We start from the raw sequence: 19,846 nt of genomic DNA on the forward strand, positions 1-19,846 counted from the left end.
AATTATTGAACCCAGGAGAGAGGTGGTGGGTGCTTTGGGAGGAATGGTTGGAGAAAGGACTGGAGGGAGGCAGCATGTCTGGCCTCTCAGGAATAGGCCTTGGGCTATTGATAATAATTCTGTCTTCCTCTTGTGGGATTAGAGGAGGTCAGAACATGTGGCCTCCTTGCCGTTTTTGCATGGGGAATGAAGGAGTATGAGAAGTAAAAGATAATTTCTGGATTACTTTATGAGTAACTGTGGGTGGTTGAGAGTGGCATGAAAATGAAAATCAAGAACTAGGAGTCAGTTTAATAGAGAAAATACTTTTTATAGGTGAAAAATGCCTAAGTGGAAATTTATCAACAGACATTTGTTCATAAAGGACAAGATCTCTTAAGTGACTTCCATTTAGCCATCCTGCTGATCTGAACTTCATTTTCCACTTCTTCTGTAGAACATTCAGACTGATGCTAATGGCACGCCAAACTTTCACAGCTAGTGAACCAATGTATTTATATTTTTACTGATTGGTTGAGTTGTTTTGTTTGCCCTCAGACATGTTTATATGTAATTATATTTATAATTATAATTGAAAATATGGTAACTTAGTAATTATATGAACTTACGAACTATAAGTGGAAAACAGAGTTTTCCCACAAAAATAAATTTGAATGATGTGGAAAGTTTTGGTAAAGGCAAACTGCTAAAGAGTTCCATTAAACGTGGAGGGGATAAGACAACTGTAAAAAATATCAGAGGAGTAACTGAAATCTAGATGGATACTGACTGAGATCTCAGCTCAACTTTTTAGAAACACCTTGTTCTATTTTTTGAAATTTTAACTTCAGCTCATGTTCAAAAAGATGAAAATAAAATTTGGAGTATAGATGATAAATGGGAAAGTTTATGCAAGAAAATCTTCAAAGAAAATCCCTACATTAAATGAAATGGCCTTGGCTTTTTTATTTTTTTAATTCAAACAATATGCTTAAGGTATGCTTATATCATTTTTATGTCTTTACTTTAACTGGATTTTTAGATTTTCTGGCTGACTACTTGTCCCAATCATGTTAGGTAAAAAGTGTTAGACTGAAACTCATGGGAGAAAACTAGGTTTAAGATTAAATATTTGAAAATTTAAACATAAGGGAGTAAGTTCAGGTAGAATGTGGTGGTGGAAAAAACAGGTTGAGAATAAAATTATTATAATACTGTAATTTAAAGCAGTGTTTTTCACAATTTTTTATGATAAGCCACACTAAAAACTCTGTGGGCTTGGTGCACATGCGCACACACAAATTTATATATAAACTTGACCATAAGGTTTTATCAAACAATATATAACCTTACTATATGACAAATGTTCTGATATTTTCTATTCTCTTCTATCCTTTTCCATTACATTTCATTAAAAATACTGGTTGGTCTTTGTGATAATTGGAGCTGTATGTCAACTTGGCTGGACCACAATTCTGTGTGGTTTAAACTGTTGTGGTGTGGTTATTCCCATGATCAGATGATTATGTTTTGAGCAGGCAATCTGTTGAAAGGGAGTTTCCCTAGGGGTGTGGCCTGCTTCCAGTATATCTATGGACATCCTGGGAAAAGAGACATTCTTCTGTGCATTGGGATTCTGTTGTACTGCCTACAACTGTCCGTGAGTGAACAATCCACCATTCGGCCTGGAGATCTTCAATTCGTTATTCGTTGCAGCAACAGCCAGTGTACTGCCTGCCAGCCTTGAGCTCCTCAGCCCCTGTGGCTGCAAGAATCAGGAAAAGCCTCCAGCTTGACGTGGAAAAGCCTCCAGCTTGACGTGGAAAAGCCTCCAGCTTGACGTGGAAAAGCCTCCAGCTTGACGTTTGATCCAGGAACTTTGGACTTGCCAGCTTCTATATGTATGTGAGCCATTTTCCTAAGATAAATTTCTCTATATATACATAATATGTACGCTTTACTGGTTTTGTTTCTCTAGAGAACCCAGTCTAACACAGTCTTACTCAATATATTGATGCAAGGGAAGGAAAAGAAGCCCGTGAAATAATGAACTTTAGGAAAGACAGAAAGGAAGATAGTTCTGGAGAATATGAATTTATGGCAGTTGAGAATATAGAGAGTTGTAATAGAAGGAAAAAAAATTATTAGAAGCATCAGAAAGCCCACGTATGAAAGAGATGAAGGATGTCCATTAGATTTGTCTATTAGGATGTCATTGGTCAGCAAAGAAGGGGCTCTTGTGGCATAGGGATTAAGGTATTTGATGGCTAACCAAAAGGTTGGTGGTTCAAACCCACCAGCTGCTCCACCAAAGAAAGATGAGGAGTGCTTCCATAAAGATTTATAGCCTTGGAAACCCAATGGAGGTCACTATGAATCAGAATCAGAATCAGCTTGATGGCAGTGAGTTTGGTTTGGTTTTAGTGATCAGCTAAGAAAGAGCATTTTTTAAAAAAAATTTTTATTGTGATTTGGGTGAAAGTTTACAGAGCAAATTCACTTTACATACAGCAGCTCACATATACTTTGTCTCATGACATTGACTACAATTTACCACAGTGCAACAGCTCCCCTCCCACTTCCTCCCATAGTTACCTCTTTCCTGTGTCCTTCCCTCTCATGCACTCCTGCCACCTAACCTGTCTCCCTTTGCATACACAGCCCTTCTATTCTCCCATGATTGTTCTCTCCAAGGAGTATATCTACCTAATGTAAGTATTCAGCGCATATGCCTGTCTTTTATTTGGCTGGAAGCCACAAGAGTGGGTTCAATTCCAGTCCTGAAGGGCAGCTAGGGGCCATAGTCTCAGTGGTTCCATCAGGCTCTATCAGACCAGCAAACCTGACCACCACCACCACCCCCTTTTTTTTTTTAATTTTGAGTTTTGCTCCACATTGTTTTCCCATTCTATTCAGGGTCTCTGACACAAATCCACCTTTGAGTGGTTGACAGTGGTAGCTGGGCACCATCTAGTTCTTCTGGTCTCATAGTTGTCTGGGCTGAGGATCACATGGTGTACCAGTTGGTTGGACTAAATGTTCCCATGAATCTCTGGTTTTCTTCATTCTTCTTTGCTCTGGATGAGGAAAGACCCACCATTGCATCTAGATGGTTGCTTGCAAGCTTTTAAGATTCCAGTCGCTACTTGCCAAAGTAGGATGTGGAACAATGTTTTGTGTAGTATGTTATGCCAATTGAGCTTGATGTCCCCTGCGACTATGGTCCCAAGCCCACAGGTCCAACTACTCACTTCCTCTGGATAGCTCACTGTGGCCAAGAAATGACTACAACCTTGTCCCTTGTCAGCTCTACTACATACTTGGAAATTCTTACAGGGAATTCATACAAATCCACTTATAGGACAATCGTCTGCCAACCCTATACATGGTCATGGGCACTGAGGTAGTTATGTTTGTGTGTCAACTTGGCTGGGCCTGGTTGAGTGGCTGGGCAGCTGGTGGTAGTTATTCCCCATGATGAGACTGGCAATCAACTCCATGGTGGGATCTACCACAAGCAGTTGAGTAGCAGCCTTTGGGATGTGGTCTGCTTCCCGTATATAAGGAGAAGCCTTGGGAATGGTCTCTACCCTATGGCATGCTTGGACCCTGCATGTAGCCGTGTCGTTGCTCAGCAGCCTGCTATGTTCTGCTGACTTTGGGACTTACAATGGACTTAAGTTAATGGCCTGCCGTGTGGTTTGGTAATATTGGGATTGTGCCTTTTTACTTGTCAACCTTGGGGCTTCTCAGCCTCAGCAGCCAGCAGCTGTCTGAGTGAAGAAACACCTCTAGCTCTAGTGGGCTGGGAGCAGGAGGCAGAGCTGGACCCCAAGGTTGAGGGGCTTTCACCCAACCCCTAGAGCCTGGCACTTTGAACTTGGACTTAAAGCCTCCAAATTGTAAGAATAAACTCCTGTTTGTTAAGGCCATTGCATTGGTGGTATAGTCTTGTCAGAGTGGCACTACGTAACCAGAACAGGCATACTCCCTCCCTGCATAGACATACCTAATCATTCAGCCTGTCCACCTATCTTTTCACACGTATATCCACGTTTGCCTTCACTGACAACACAGTACTATATATACAAAAGGGTACATCTTTGTTGTCTGTACCTCCCATATACCTCTCTCTGTCTTCCTCTTCCTCAATGCCACCATGTTGATCACTTACATTTGATACACTGCCCTTCTCTTCATCCAAATCAGTACTTGTCTCTACCTATCTAACAGTGTTCCCTCCCCTCCCCTACCACCCCTGGGAACCAACAAAGAAAATTTCCTTCCATATATAAACCTTTCCTTGACTTTTTACAATAATGGACTAATACAACATTTGTCCTTCTGTGACTGATGAGAGAGCATCCTTTTAATAGATTGGTGAATGGAGACAGAGACTTTGGAAGAACTAATTCTGAGGTGAGCCCCCTTCACTGTAAACCCTCTCTTCCTATGTGAAGTTATTCCTGATCATTCTCTGGTTTAACAAAGTCTTGGCTTCATTTTATGCAATACATAGTACCCACAGGGGAAGAAATTAGATTTCAGATTAATGGGAATAAAGGGAAAGGAATATTTGACATTTTGAGTCTGATATAAGAAACTCATTTTCAAGTCTATAATAATTTGGACCCCTTAAAATATACATGGGTAATTACAGTGCTCACCAGCTTTTGGCAGTCTTTCTGTCAGATCTATGAATTCCTTTTCTGTGACTTTGATCCCCATGTCTTCTAAAAAGGTATCCAGCTTATTGACATCAATGTTCCCTCCTAAGGGACAGGAAAGAATCTGAGAAAAATGGAACAGAAAGGACTGCACAGTCATAGTAGTGCTTTCTTCTTCTTTATTGAGGTGTTTCTGCTGCAATAAGAATAATCCATCCATTTCTTAGTACTATTGTTAAGATTTCTAAGACAAACACCAAAACTCCAGTCTTGTCCAGAGAAAAGCAATTGAAGAATAGAACCTGTTCTCTCAAATCTTATGTTGAAGCAAGCCTACAGAGAAAAATATTCTTAAAAAGGGTTGAAAAGCCAGAGCTAGAGATGACACATCTGAAACTACAGGTATTTTTACAAAAAAAGAGTTACTTTTGTGGCCTGGACTTTCAAATCATTTGTCTTTGCTTTTGACTTATTCTTATCTGATAGCTTTCATGCTTCATCTTTTGCTTTTTATTTTCAGATTATTGAGTTTTTTTGTGGGGCTGAGTTAGGAAAAATCCAAGAAACTCTAAATCTTTCTGCAGTACAGGAAGCTACTGAGCAGAATTCAGGTCACTGAAGGAAGTATAAAGAAGGACTCAATTATGTAGGAAAAAACAGAGAATTCATATTTAAACATACAAACAAGGGTCTTAGACTAAGCCTTTTTATTGTGCTTCTTACTCACGTTTCAGAAGTTTTATGCCTTCCATCAATCTTTTCTGATAGACTTTTCCATCATCTATAAAATATGTGACATGTTGAAAATCAAGTTAGAAAGATCTTAACCTTAATTTCAGAAAGGATTTAAAAACTTTTGCCTTAGGAACACTTCCAGTGCAAATAATAACAGACACACAAAAAATGTTCACTATCAGTGGTACGTCAATGAAATGCAAATCCTAACAATGAGATGCTAATCTTCCACTCCCAGGTTGGAAAAATAACATTTTCATATGTTGCTGATGGGAGTTCAAATTACAATAGCTTTTCTGGGAAGAAATGTGGTAAAACAGATAGCATACTTTCCATTTTGCAATTCTACTTAAAGGAATGTAATCTCAGGGCATTTAAGTATGTTTACAAAGATTTTTCTATGAGATTTCCAAATGGAAAAAAGGACATATATTCAAAGACAAACCAAACTCACTGCTGTCAAGTCAGATTCGACTCATAGTGACCCCTCCTTGGGTTTGCAAGGCATAGGGAGCTCTGGTAGCATAGTGGCTAAGACACTTGCCTGCTAACCAGACGGCTGGCGGTTCAAACCCACCAGCCACTCCTCGGAAGGAAGGTTGGGCAATCCTACTTGATGCTGCCTCGGAAACCCAAGGAGGGGAAACCCAAGGAGGGGTCACTATGAGTCTATGAGTCTCTATGAGACTATGAGTCAGGTTTGACTTGACGGCACATAACAACAACAACAACAACATCACTACAGAAGTAGATTGCCCCATCTTCCTTCCAAGGAGTGGCTGGTGGGTTTGAACCAGCAGCCTTCTGGTTAGCAGTCAAATGCCTTAGGCACTATGCCACCAGAGCTCCTATTCAAAGACAGAGATCTGGAAATATCTCAAGTTTTTGACAGTAGTTATCACATGGAGGTAGGGATAGAGATAGTTTCATTTATGCTTATCAGAATTTTCTATGATGAATATACACTTTACATTGTGAGGAAGTTATAAATATAAATACATTTATATACACATAAATATTTTCTCTCTCTCTCAATGTATCTTTCTTCTTTCCTAACTACTTATAAATCTTTCTTAAAAGCACTGGAGGGAAATCTGCCACATAATTAATAGTGGCTATCTTTGAGTTAAAGAATTAAAAGCATTTTTAATTTTTCTAATTCTTTGTTTTATTTAACCTAATAATTAAGTTGGGAAGAAATGCAGCATTTTCTCAATGTACAAAATTATCTACTTTTTGATAAAGTATATATTCTATTCTGAAAAAGCACACATAGCTACTTTATTTAGTAACTTTTAATTTTCTGCCTATTTCTGTTTCTCTCCATGTACTCTCTTCTTTCCTGTCTATTTTAATTTTTATCTATTTTTACAAATCCAGTTTATTAAAAACCTGATGGGTTAGTAATGAACTTTGCCCTTGATAGCAAATTATAGCTGAAAGGTTAAAGATTTTTAAATCAAGGTCTAAATGATGACACTCTTTTGGTAATGTAGTTGTTATGTGCTATCAAGTCGGACCCAACTCATGGAGACCCTTCCTTGGGTTTCTGAGGAGGTATCACTACAGAAATAGATTGCCCAACTTACATTTTTAACAGTTTTCAAGCATTTTTAGTTCATTTTAGAAATGTTCACATAGTTCCATAAAACCAGATTTCCTTAAAGGCCCTTATGGCATCCATAAATCTTACCATCAATCGGCAGTGTCTGGAGCAAGTTCACATGTTCGTTATGTGTAAGCTCAATTCCCATGTTTTTCAAAATGCTGTCAAGTTTATTGGTATCAACTTTCTCTCCTTTGAAGAAGAAAGGAATATTGACATATGGTAACTTTAGGTCATTACAATAATCTAAAATAATGAAAAATCTGGTCCATAAAACACCATTCTCACTTTAATATTCTCACATGTTCAAACAGTATTTAATGATGAGTGAAACAACTTATTCATTGATTCTTCATTAAAAGGGAGAGTGGTTTTCTAAGTCTAGTGGCAAGACACCAAAGAAGTAAAGAAAATCAGATTAGAAAATTATCCTATAATTTAGGGTTATCTAATCTTTTGTTTTTAAATGCTGAATTAAGTGATTATTATTTAAAGTAAAGCTATCAATTTACTTCTTGGAAAGCTTTTACCTCCTTATTTACTGTGCCTCCTTATATTATGACCCTTTAAACCAGCAATTGTAAACACAAAAGCTTACGGGCCCTGAAGGCAGAGGAATTGAATGAAACTGGCTTTGGTGAAGTCAAGGTCACAGGCTTTGTCTGAAGAGATTAAAACAGCAGCTGTTGTTGTGAGGAACATAGAGCCAGTGTTGTCAGACCTTACAAAACTTGGCTGCCATTTGGATTCAACTCATGGTTGACCAATTAGTGACCTCTGACTTAAACACTGTCTAAGATCAACATATTACCCACCAGCCACTCCTCGGAAGGAAGGTTGGGCAATCCTACTTCCGTAGTGATACTGCCTCGGAAACCCAAGGAGGGGTCGCTATGAGTCGGGGGTCGACTCGACGGCACATAACAACAACAACAACAATCAGAATTACAGAAAATATAACTTTTACTCAATCATAGCTGTTTATTTTTATGGCTAAATCCTAGATAATTTGAAGTCAAAGACAGAAGAAAAGTTGGAAGTAACTATTTCATCTTAAATATATTAATAAGTTTATGATATAATATTGGCAAAACACCATGCAAAATACAATATAGGGTTAAAATTAAATTATAAATGTTTTAGTGCTGTCTCACTCACCTGTAAAAGTCTTCACTCTAGTCATCACCTTTTTCAGATCAACCTTACCATTAACTGTAAGACAAGAAATAGAGTAGACAGAAAAATGACAATGAGATTGTGAAAATGATGTTACACATGATTGAAGTATTTATTTTCTCTAGAAAATTTAGCCTTCTTGGTTATTTCCTTCATAAGAAGGTGGTACCTAGGAGTCATGGAAGAATAAAAATGTAGTTATCCCATGAGTTCAACAAACCTTTCTTTTTGAGTATGTACAAACTTCCAGAAGAATGACCAGAAAGTATATCAACTGTCGAAATGCTGTGAGCTCTATGTTGAGAAGAAATTTTGGGCCTTTAATGTGCAGGCATCAACACCAGCTACAGGTCAGGACAGTATGGAAAAATGTGTATTGATTCAGTTGGACTATGACAGGTAACCAAGTCCATCATGGAAAAAATCCTGGAAGGGATTGTAATTTTTCAGTCTGGGCATTGTATATGGGTTGCTATGGTGAGGATTCAACTGAAATCATTTTTCCCTTTTCTTTGACCATTGGGTTTATATCTGGAAAGATGCTGACCCAATGTGGTAGTTAAGGTTATGTGTCAATTTGGCTGGGCCTGGTTTTGAGTGGCTGGGCAGATGGATATAGTTATTCCCCATGATAAGACTGGTAATCAGCTCTATGGTGGAATCTATTGTGAGCAGCTGAGTAGCTGCCTTAGGGATGTGATCTGCTTCCAGTATATAAGAAGATACTTTGAGAAAGGTCTTGAGCTTCTTGGCACATCTGGATCCTGCATTGGACCAAGTCATCATTGGTCTGCTACGTTGTCTGCTGATCTTTGGACTGTTTAACTAGTGACCTGATGTGCTACTTGATAATTCTGTGCCATTTTACTTGTCGACTTTGGGTTTGTCAGCCCCAGCAGCCAGCAGCTGTCTAAGAGATGCCTCCCAGCTTCAGTAGGCCAGGAGCAAGAGGCAGAGGTGAAACCCAAGTTCAAGGGGCCCTTAGAGCTGGCACTTTGAACTTGGACTTCTAGCTTCCAAAACTGTAAGAGAATAAATCCCTGTTTGTTAAAATCAGCCACTTGTGTTATTTTCTGTTACAGCAGCATTCATGCAAGCATGCATGCATGCACTGCCATCAAGTTGGATCCAATTCATAGCGACCCCTCCTTGGGTTTCTGAGGCAGCATCACTATGGAAGTAGATTGCCCAATTTTCCGTCTGAGGAGTGGCTGGTGGGTTTGAACCACCAGCCTTCTGGTTAGCAGTCAAAATGCCTTAGGCACTACGCCACCAGAGCTCCTTACAGCACCACTATAGAACCAAAACACCTAAGATTAAAGGACTCTATTCCATAGGTCATTTTATTGGTGTTTTCTGCTGAGAAATTGGCCCTTCAAGAAGTTCTTTTTTATTAAAATATCCCAAATTAATCTCAACTGAGGAACTCTGATAGCACAGTACCTAAGGCACTTTAGTTTTCTAAAATTCAAACTTTTGCTTAAAATCTCAAATTTTACCATAGGTGGCAAATGCAATTGACTGTTTACTTTGAAACAACATGCTCACATTGCTGACTTTCGAGAAAATATCAAGGGATGTGAGCATATCTATTAATTCTTTCTATCCTATCAGGGAATAAGGAAAGGGTGAGTAGAGAAGCAGAGAGGTCTTGCAATCCTTCTCTAATTTGCTCATCAAACTAGTAAGACACAGGATGTGTTCTTTAGATCTGAATTTCTCCTCTAAGTTTTGCAGAACACTGAAGACCAAACCAAAACCAAACCCACTGCCGTGGAGTTGAATCCAACTCATAGTGACCCCTCCTTGGGCTTCGGAGGTGGTATCACTACGCCTTCCAGATAAGATTGCCCAACCTTCCAAATAAGCATTTTTAGAAAATGATTTATGCAAATAAGTTTATAAGACTATGTTTTTCTGTAGGGTTCAATGATATGTAAAATGCTCACCATCAACTGGCAGATGTTCTATCAAATCTTTAAGCTCCTTTTCAGTGAGCTTCATGCCCATCTTCTCCAAAACTGTGCCTACTTTATTGATATCAATCTTCCCTCCTTACAAAGAGAGAGGTATATAAGCAAAATTAATATTCTTAGAATATGAGACAAACCCTCAGTTCCTGAGGACTGTGATTATCAGATCTTTATACAAGTGTACCGTGAGTCAATAACAGAGCTAGGATTGTAGCTTGTTTTCATCCTCATCTTAATGATAAATACACCTTGTGTAAGATTTTAAAGTTGACTTAATACATTCTCAAGGAATTAGCAGCAATGGTAACAAAAAATCCAATGTTTCTAGCTAATTTTGTTTTCATAGTGTTTATTTCTACAGTTAACTTTTAGTTATGTTAAGAGATTCTGTTTTTTCATTCCCATTTCCTTGTAAGGAACATTTTATTTAAGTTAAAAAGGAAGTCAATTTAAATAATTTGTATGAACACTAATACAAATGGTGTGTGGCTATGGCTGTTGTTGTTGCTGTTATGTGCCATCAAGTTGGACCTGACTCATAGCTACCCCTCCTTGGGTTTCTGAGGTGGTATCACTACAGAAGTAGATTGCCAAACCTTCCTCCCAAGGAGTGGCTGATGGGTTTGAACTGCCAGCCTTCTAGTTAGCAGTCAAGTGCCTTACGCACTACACTACACTACCAGAGATATTGTGAAAGTGGCATGGAACGAGGGAATCATGAGGACTCTGCTTGGACATACCTCCCTGAATGGCTTGCTTCATGCAGGCTCTCCAGTCTTAGGTCCCTCCACTTTCTTAGAGTCTTTCTAGCTAATTTTTATTGCATGACTGTCAGATTAGTAGTCTCTGCTGCTGAATAAATTAACTGAAGATGTGTTAACTTTCTCTTTTTTTTGCTGTGCTCTGATCATCCCATTTTTTATCAATTTGAAAATCTCAAGATAGCATGAGGATTCTTTCCAAGATACAACGTAAGAAATCATCTCCTAAAGTAATCCTGACTTATAAAAGAAAACAAAGGTATGTAATAATACAAGTGTTAGGTAGTAGGGTCCATAGCTTAATCATAAGGAACTAGTATAAATACTACACATGACGATCTCTGACTCATCTGCATTATGTTAAGTTTCTCATTCACCTTTAAGAAACTTTATACCATCCAGCAGCCTTTTTTGATAGATTTTTCCATCTGTAAGAAAAAGCATGGTTCAGATTAGAGAAGATCAATGTGGGGGTGTCACAGACAATACAAACTCAGTAATTCTTGAAGACGTACTTTATGAATTGCCTTGGGAATGTTCTGATTTACTGACAAATAACAAAATTATATAGAGTATGTTTTAACTGTAGTAATAAAGGACATGAACACTGTCACTGAAATTTATCTTTTTATTTTCTTGTATGATATTTTCATTTTCCTTGACTAGACCGTTCCTCTTTCTTTTTTTCTCATTTATTCTGGTATACATTTTAGATCTCTCAGCAGAAGCAAAGTGATAAAAGATCTAACTGAACGCTGGTGACATGAGTTATGATGGCACAATTGTTGATTCCCTAATTAAAAACTAAAAGGCACAAGTAATCTTGTAAGATATGACATTGTTGTTATGAGGTGCCATCAAGTCAGCTTTGACTCACAGTGGCCCCATGGGTACCTTAATGAAACACTGCTGGGTCCTGCATCATCCTCACAATCTTTGCTGTGCTTGAGCCCATTGCTGCAGCCACTGTGTCAGTCCTTCTCACGGAAGGTCTTCCCCTTTCTCGCTGACCCTCTACTTTATCTAGCAGGATATCCTATTTGAGGGACCGGTCTCTTCTGACAACATGACCAAAGTAGAGGATGAAGTCTGGCCATTCTCACTTCTAGGAGCATTCCGGCTGCACTTTTTCCAGGACAGATGTTTGTTTTTCTGCCAGTCAATGGTATTCTCCACATTCTTTGCCAACACAATTCAAAGGCATCAACTCTTCCCTGGTCTTCCTTATTCATTTTCCAGCTTTCACCTGCATATGAGGCGATTGAAAATACAATGGCTTGAATTGTTGTTGTGATGTGCCCTCCAGTCGGACCCGACTCATAGCAACCCCTCCTTGGGTTTCCAAGGCGATATTACTACAGGGAGCTCTGGTAGCATAGTGGCTAAGACACTTGCCTGCTAACCAGACGGCTGGCGGTTCAAACCCACCAGCCACTCCTCGGAAGGAAGGTTGGGCAATCCTACTTCCATAGTGATACTGCCTCGGAAACCCAAGGAGGGGTCGCTATGAGTCAGGGCTGACTTGACAGCACATAACAACAACATAACAACAAATTACTACAGAAGTAGATTGCTCCATCTTCCTTCCGAGAAGTGGCTGGTGGGTTTGAACTGCCAGCCTTCTGGTTAGCAGTCAAGTGCCTTGGGCAATGGCTTGAATTAGGTGCACCTTATTCTTCAAGTGACATCTTTGTTCTTCAACACTTTGAAGAAGTCTTTTGCAGCAGATTTGCACAGTGCATTACAAAGTCTGATTTCTTGACTGCTGCTTCCATGGGCATGATTGTGGATCCAAGTAAAATAAATCCCTGACGACTTCTATCTTTTCTCCACTTATTGTGATGTTACTTATTGGTACAGTTGTGAGGAATTTTGTTTTCTTTATGTTAAGGTATAATCCATACTGAAGCCTGTAGTCTTTGATCTTTATCAGTAAGTGCTTCAAGTCTTCTTCACTTTCAGCAAGCAAGGTTGTGTTGTCTGCATATCACAGGTTGCTAATGAATCTTCTTCCAATCTTGAGGTTGCATTCTTCTTCATATAGTCCAGTGTCTCAGATCATTTGCTCAGCATGCAGATTGAGTAAATATGGTGAAAAGATACAACCCTGATTCATGCCCTTCCTGATTTTAAACCATGTAGTATTTCCTTGTTTTGTTCAATCAACAGCCAATTAGTCTATGTACAGGTTCCTCATGCACAATTAAGTGTTCTGGAATTCCCATTCTTTGCAATGATATCCATAATTTGCCATGATCCACATAGTTGAATGCTTTTATGTAGCAATAAAACACAGGTAAACAGCTTTCTGGTATTCTTTGCTTTAAGCCAAGATCCATCTGACATCAGCAATGATATCCCTCATTCAATATCATCTTGGGAATCCAGCTTGAATTTCTGGCAGTTTCCTGTCAATATACTGCTGCAACCATGTTTGAATTATCTTCAGCAAAATAAAATATAATAGATCATTTAAAACTGTGTACCATGGGTCATAAGATTATTTTTTGTAAGCAGCAATCAGATAAGAGTTAATTTGAAAAGTTGTCACAATGAAATAATAAGCCTCTTTGGAAGATTATATTTTTATTTGAAATACTCACCATCAACTGGCAGATTATTCACCAGTTCTGAGAGGTCTCTATCTGTGAGCTTTATTCCCACAGTTCCTAGAACTGTTTCCACATCATCCACATCAACTTCCCCTCCTATAAAAAGATAGAAATGGTAGCGTATAAGACTTTAAAGAACTATCTATTCTAAATGATAATAAAATCTTCTATTACTGTTTCATTATTAGCCCCAACTACTCAATGCTTAATAAAGTCAAATGAATTTTATTTGACTATAGTTATGGCAGAAAATCAAACTGTTTATCATTTTAATTGCAGTAATAATAGAGATAAAATAACATAGTACATGGTAACGAAATTCCCTAATTCTCCATTGTGAGAGATTACCTGCAGGTATTAAAACCTTTGTCTTAATTTCACTAACATTCATTGTAGCATATATCTTTTAGCAAATATCTTTGATTAATTTGGAAGAAATATGGTTACAGGGCTTGTTAACAAAATGTGGCCCATGTTTGGTTGCATGTGTTTTGTGGTACTGTGTTTTGTTGCCCACCACTCATCTGTCAGTTTGTGGTATCATGGTGCCTTGTTTGTTGCTGTGATGCTGGAAGCTATGGCACTGGTACTTCAAACACCAGCATGGGCACCTATGACAAACAGGATTCAGTGGAGTTTCAGACTTAGACAACTAAGCATTAGTGAGCTGAAGTGGGCTGGTCTTGGACATTTTAAATCAGACAATCATATGGTCTACTATGCTGGGAATGACAAATTAAAGAGGAATGGCATCCCATTCATTATCAAAAAGAACATTTCAAGATCTATCCTGAAGTATAATACTATCAATGATAGGATAATATCCATATGCCTATAAGGAAGAACCAGTTAATATGACTATTATTTAAATGTACACACCAACAACTAAAGCCAAAGAGAGAAATTGAAGACTTTTACCACCTTCTAAAACAGTCTGTAATTGACCAAACATGTAATCAAGATTAATGATAATGACTGCAACACCTAAGTTGGAAATAAAGAAGAAACATCGGTAGTTAGAAAATATGGCCTCGGTGACAGTAATGATGACAGCAATCGCATGACAGATTTTGGAAGATCAATGACTAATTCATTGAAAATACGTTTTTGAACAACATAAACAACACCTATATATGTGGACCTTGTCAGATGGAATATACAGAAATCAAATCAAGTGTATCTGTGCAAAGAGGCAATAGAGAAGCTCAACATCATCAATCAGAACAAGGCCAGGACTGACTGTGGAATAGACCACAATTGCTCATATGCAAGTTCAAGTTGAAGCTAAAGAAAATTAAAACAGTCCACAAGAGCCAAAATACAACCTTAAGTTTATATCCTGCCTAAATTTAGAGACTACCTAAAGAATAGATTTGACACATTCATCCCCAATGAGTGAGGACCAGATGAGTTGTGGGATGACATCATGGACATTATATATAAAGAAAGTAAAAGGTCATTAACGAGATAGGAAAGTAAGAAAAGACCATAATGGATGTCAGAAGACACTGAAACTAGCTCTTATACAGAGTAGCTAAAGTGAATGGAAGAAATGATAAGTAAAAAAGCTGAACAAAAGATTTCAAAGAGTGGCTCAAGAAGGCAAAGTAAAATATTACAATGAAATGTGCAAAGACTTGGAGTTAGAAAACCAAAAGGGAAGAACATTCTTGGCATTTCTCAAGCTGAAAGAATTGAAGAAAAATTTCTAACCTTGAGTTACAGTATTGGAGGATTCTATGGGCAATATATTGAATAATGAAGGAAGCATCAAAGGAAGATGGAAAGAATACACAGATCACTGTTTAAAAAGAACTGGTCAACGATCTACTATTTCAAGGGAAGCATATGATCAAGAACTGATGGTACTGAATGAAGAAGTACAAGCTGCACTGAAGGAATTGGCAAAAAACAAGGATTCAGGAATTGATGGAATACCCATTGATTCGCTTCAACAAATGGATCTTCAACAACAAGCTCTGGAAGTGCTCACTTGTTTATACCAAGAAATTTAGAAGACAGTTACCTGGCCAACCAACTGGAAAAGATCAGTATTTGTGCCCACTTCAAAGAAAAGTGACCCAAAAGAAGGCAGAAATTATCAAATAATATATCACATACAAGTAAAATTTGCTGAAGATAATTCAAACATGGTTGCAGCACTATAGTGACAGGACACTGCCAGGAATTCAGGCTAGATTCATAATAGGATGTGGAATGAGGTATGTCATTGCTGATGTCAGATGGATCCTAGCTGCAAGCAAAGAATACCAGAAAGATGTTTTTCTGTCTTTTATTGACTATACATTGCAGAAAATGGGAATTCTAGAGTACTTAATTGTGCTCATGAGGAACCTGCACATAGATCAAGAGATAGTCATTTGAACAGAATAAGGGGATACTGTGTGGTTTTAAATCAGGAAAAGTGTGCATCAGGATTGTATCCATTCACCATACTTATTCAATCTGTATGCTGAACAAATAATCTTAGAAGCTGGACTATATGAAGAAGAATGTGGCATCAGGATTGGAGGAAGATTTATTAACAATCTGAGATATGCAGATGACACACCTTTGCTTGCTGAAAGTGAAGAAGACTTGAAGTACTTACTGATGAAGATTAAAGACTATAGTCTTCAGTATGGATTACATCTAAACATAAAGAAAATAAAAATCCTCACAACTGGACCAATAAGCAGCATCATGATAAATGGAGAAAAGATTGAAGTTGTCAGTGATTTCATTTTACTTGGATCCATAATTGATGCTCATACAAGCAGCAGTAAGATATCAGACAACATATTGCACTGGGCAAGTCTGCTGCAAAAATATCAAAAAGATGTTTATCAGTTTTTTATTGACTATGCAAGTGCATTCGACTATGTGGATCATAGCAAATTATGGATAACACTGCAAAGAATGGAAATTCTAGAGCACTTAATTGTTAAAATGTTAAAGAACAAAGATGTCAATTTGAAGACTAAGGTATGCTTGACCCAAGCCAGGGTATTTTCAATAGCCTCAAATGCATGTGAGAGCTGGACAAGGAATATGGAAGACCAAAGAAGAGTTAATGCTTTTGACTAGTGCTGTTGAATAAGAATGTTGAAAATTCCATGGACTGCCAGAAGAACAAAAAGATCCATCTTGGAAGTATAGCTGCAATGCTCCTTAGAAGCAAGAATGGCCAGACTTTACCTCACGTACTTTGGTCATGTTGTTAGAAGAGCTTAGTCCCTGAGAAGGATATCATGCTTGTTAAAGTAGCGGGTCAGTGAAAGAGGGAAAGACCCTCAATAAGAGGGATTGATACAGTGGCTGCAACGATGGGCTCTGGTATAGCAAAGATTATAAGGATGGTGCAGGACCCAGTAGTGTTTCCTTCCGTTGTACGGAGGGTCAGTATGAATTGCAATCAACTGGTAGTACCTAACAACAACAACGTGTTTTGTTGCTAAATCATCAAAAAGTCAAAATCAAAGTACAGGTAACTGAACACCTATAATTTAATTTTTTAAAAGGGAGTAATAAATAACAGGAAAAAAATAAAATACAAGCTTAAAGAATCAGAATCATAGATATTAGGTAACTTCTTCCTCACCTGTCACAGCTTCCACTTTATCCATCAGCTTTTTCAGATCAACTTTCTCATGTGCTGTGAGAGAAAATTTAACATGAGGCAAACAATAGTATGAACTCAGAAAAATTATACAGAGGACAGAAGGTTCTTTTTATCTAGAATATAACCAATGAAATAATTCACTTAATATGAGGACCAATATTTCACAGTAAATGAATAAAAAAATTAGAAAAAGTTTGATTGAAGAATAAAACTGAAAAATAAATTAAGTTCATTTTGTCTTACATTTAAGAACATTCTGGTTATAATAATAACTGTTCCATAATTCTTGGAATAAGCAATGAAATGAATGCTAACTTTTAAAAGTGTGTAAGGTATAATTTTCTGAGAAAATCATATTATTGCACACTACAACATCCTTTTGAAGTTTGAAACAAGTCATATAAAAAGTTACTTTTAGCAAAACAATCATGAAAAAAAAATAAAGTTGAAGAATTCACACTTCCAATGTCAAAACTTACTATAAAGTTACAGTAATCAAAACAAAGTGGTACTAGTATAAGGGTATACTGACTAACAGTATAGAATTGAGAATCCAGCAATAAACCCATAAATCTTTGGCCTATATATATATATAAATATATATGTATATATATATATACACATACATACATACATACATACACACATATATTTTAAATTGTGATTTGGGTGAAAGTTTACAGAGCAAATTCACTTTCTGTACAGCAGTACAGCAGTTCACATACACTTTGTCTCATGACATTGACTACAATTTACCACAATGCAACAACTTCCCTCCCACTTCCTCCCCATAGTTACCTCTTCCCTGTGTCCATCCCTCCATGCACTCCTGCCCCTGAGCTGTCTCCCTGTGCATACACAGCCCTTCTATTTTCCCATGATTGTTCTCTCCAAGGAGTATATCTACCTAATGTAAATGTTCACCTCATATGCCTTTTGTTTGGCTGGAAGCCACAGGAGTACAGCTAGGAGCCATAGTCTCAGTGGTTCCATCATGGCCAATTTATTTTTGACAAGGGTGCTAAGTCCATTCAGTGGGAAAAGAATAGTTTCTTCTAGAAATGGAGATAACTCTTACAATGCGCATGAACATTATGGATGAACAACGTGGAGGACATTATACTGAGTGAAATAAGTCAATCACAGAAGGACAAATATTGTATGAGCCCATTACTGTAAAAAGTCAAGTAAGAGTTTGCTTAGGGAAGGAAACTCACATTGTAGGTTACCTGGGATGGGAAGGAAGGGGAGGGAAAAATTTTGGACTAGTTGGGGGCCACATGCTGAGTTGGGTAAGGGGAGGGAATTATGGAAAGAATCTGTAACCAGCATGATAACACTTGGGAAAGGGAGGACACTGAATTGTGCACATAAGATATAGACAACAGAGGCTAATGCCAGTATATCCACAATACTGCATTACCATTAACACCAAACACCAGGCTACAGATAAACACATAGACAACTGAGAAGATCAGATGGGGGTTGTTGTTGTTGTTGTTATGTGCCATCGAGTCAAACTCGACTCATAGCGACCTCTCCTTGGGTTTCCGAGGCAGTATCACTACAGAAGTAGGATTGCCCAACCTTCCTTCTGAGGAGTGGCTGGTGGGTTTGAACTGCCAGTCGCCTGGTTAGCAGGCAAGTGTCTTAGCCACTATGCTACCAGAGCTCCCAGATGGGGGTTAGGGAACAGGAATATACTCTAGACCAATGATAGATTCAGGTCAGACTAATCTTGGACAGATACTAGTGATACAAAATACATCACAGAAGCAACAGAAGACAGACAAAGAGCAATCCCTCACAGATAACCAGACACTGTGGGAGAGAGATCCACTGGATCTTCCCACTCAGGGCCATGGTACTGGGGGACACCAGACTCAACTGGCATAATAAAATACATAAAAATCAACCTACTTTGGTGAGTAGTGACTGGGGTCTTGAAAGCTTTCAAGCGGCCATCTAAGATGCAGCTAATGGTCTTCTATTGTTGGAAGCAAAGAAGAGTGAGGAAAACCAACGGCATTTGGAAACAATCATTCCTAGGACATGATGGACCTCAAGACTAGAAGAACTAGATGATGCCTGACTACCAATGCCAACCACTCAGGAAGGGATCAAAACTGGAGATCCTGGATAGAGTGGGAGGAAAAATGTGGAACAAAATCCAAAAACACAATAAGGACCAGAATTACTGGTCAGATGTAGTCTGGTGGGACCCCAAAGACGATGGCCCTGAAATACACTTAGAGCCTGGCATAAAACTCACTCCCCCAAGGGCTGGCTTTCAGTTTAACAGTAAATAAGATTTACATGTGGACCACTCAACCCAGGGCGATGCACCTACCTACTCTACAGAGATAAATCTCTTGGAGCATGTGGCTATGGGGCACCAGAGGGGCAACAGTCACAGGGATGAAAAGTTGGACAGACAGGAGTACGTAACTAAGGAGGGCACCGGAGGGGGTGGTTACTGGGAAGAGAGAGGAGGAGAGTGGGTTAGGGTTGGGGATGGTAATTGGTAAATGTACATGAAATGTTGAATGTAAAACAAATTCTGCTCTGTAAATCTGTACCTAAAGCACAATCTAAAAAAAAAAAAAAAAAAAAAATGGGGTAACTGTGATAACTTGATATCCATATGTAAAAGAATAAAGTTTGACTTCTACTTTTCACCATACACAAAAATTAACACAAAATGTATCAGTAACC

Source organism: Orycteropus afer, unplaced genomic scaffold, assembly GCF_000298275.1.
Source record: "Orycteropus afer afer isolate SDZICR_OR568_19922 unplaced genomic scaffold, OryAfe1.0 scaffold00018, whole genome shotgun sequence".
NCBI lineage: Eukaryota > Metazoa > Chordata > Mammalia > Tubulidentata > Orycteropodidae > Orycteropus > Orycteropus afer.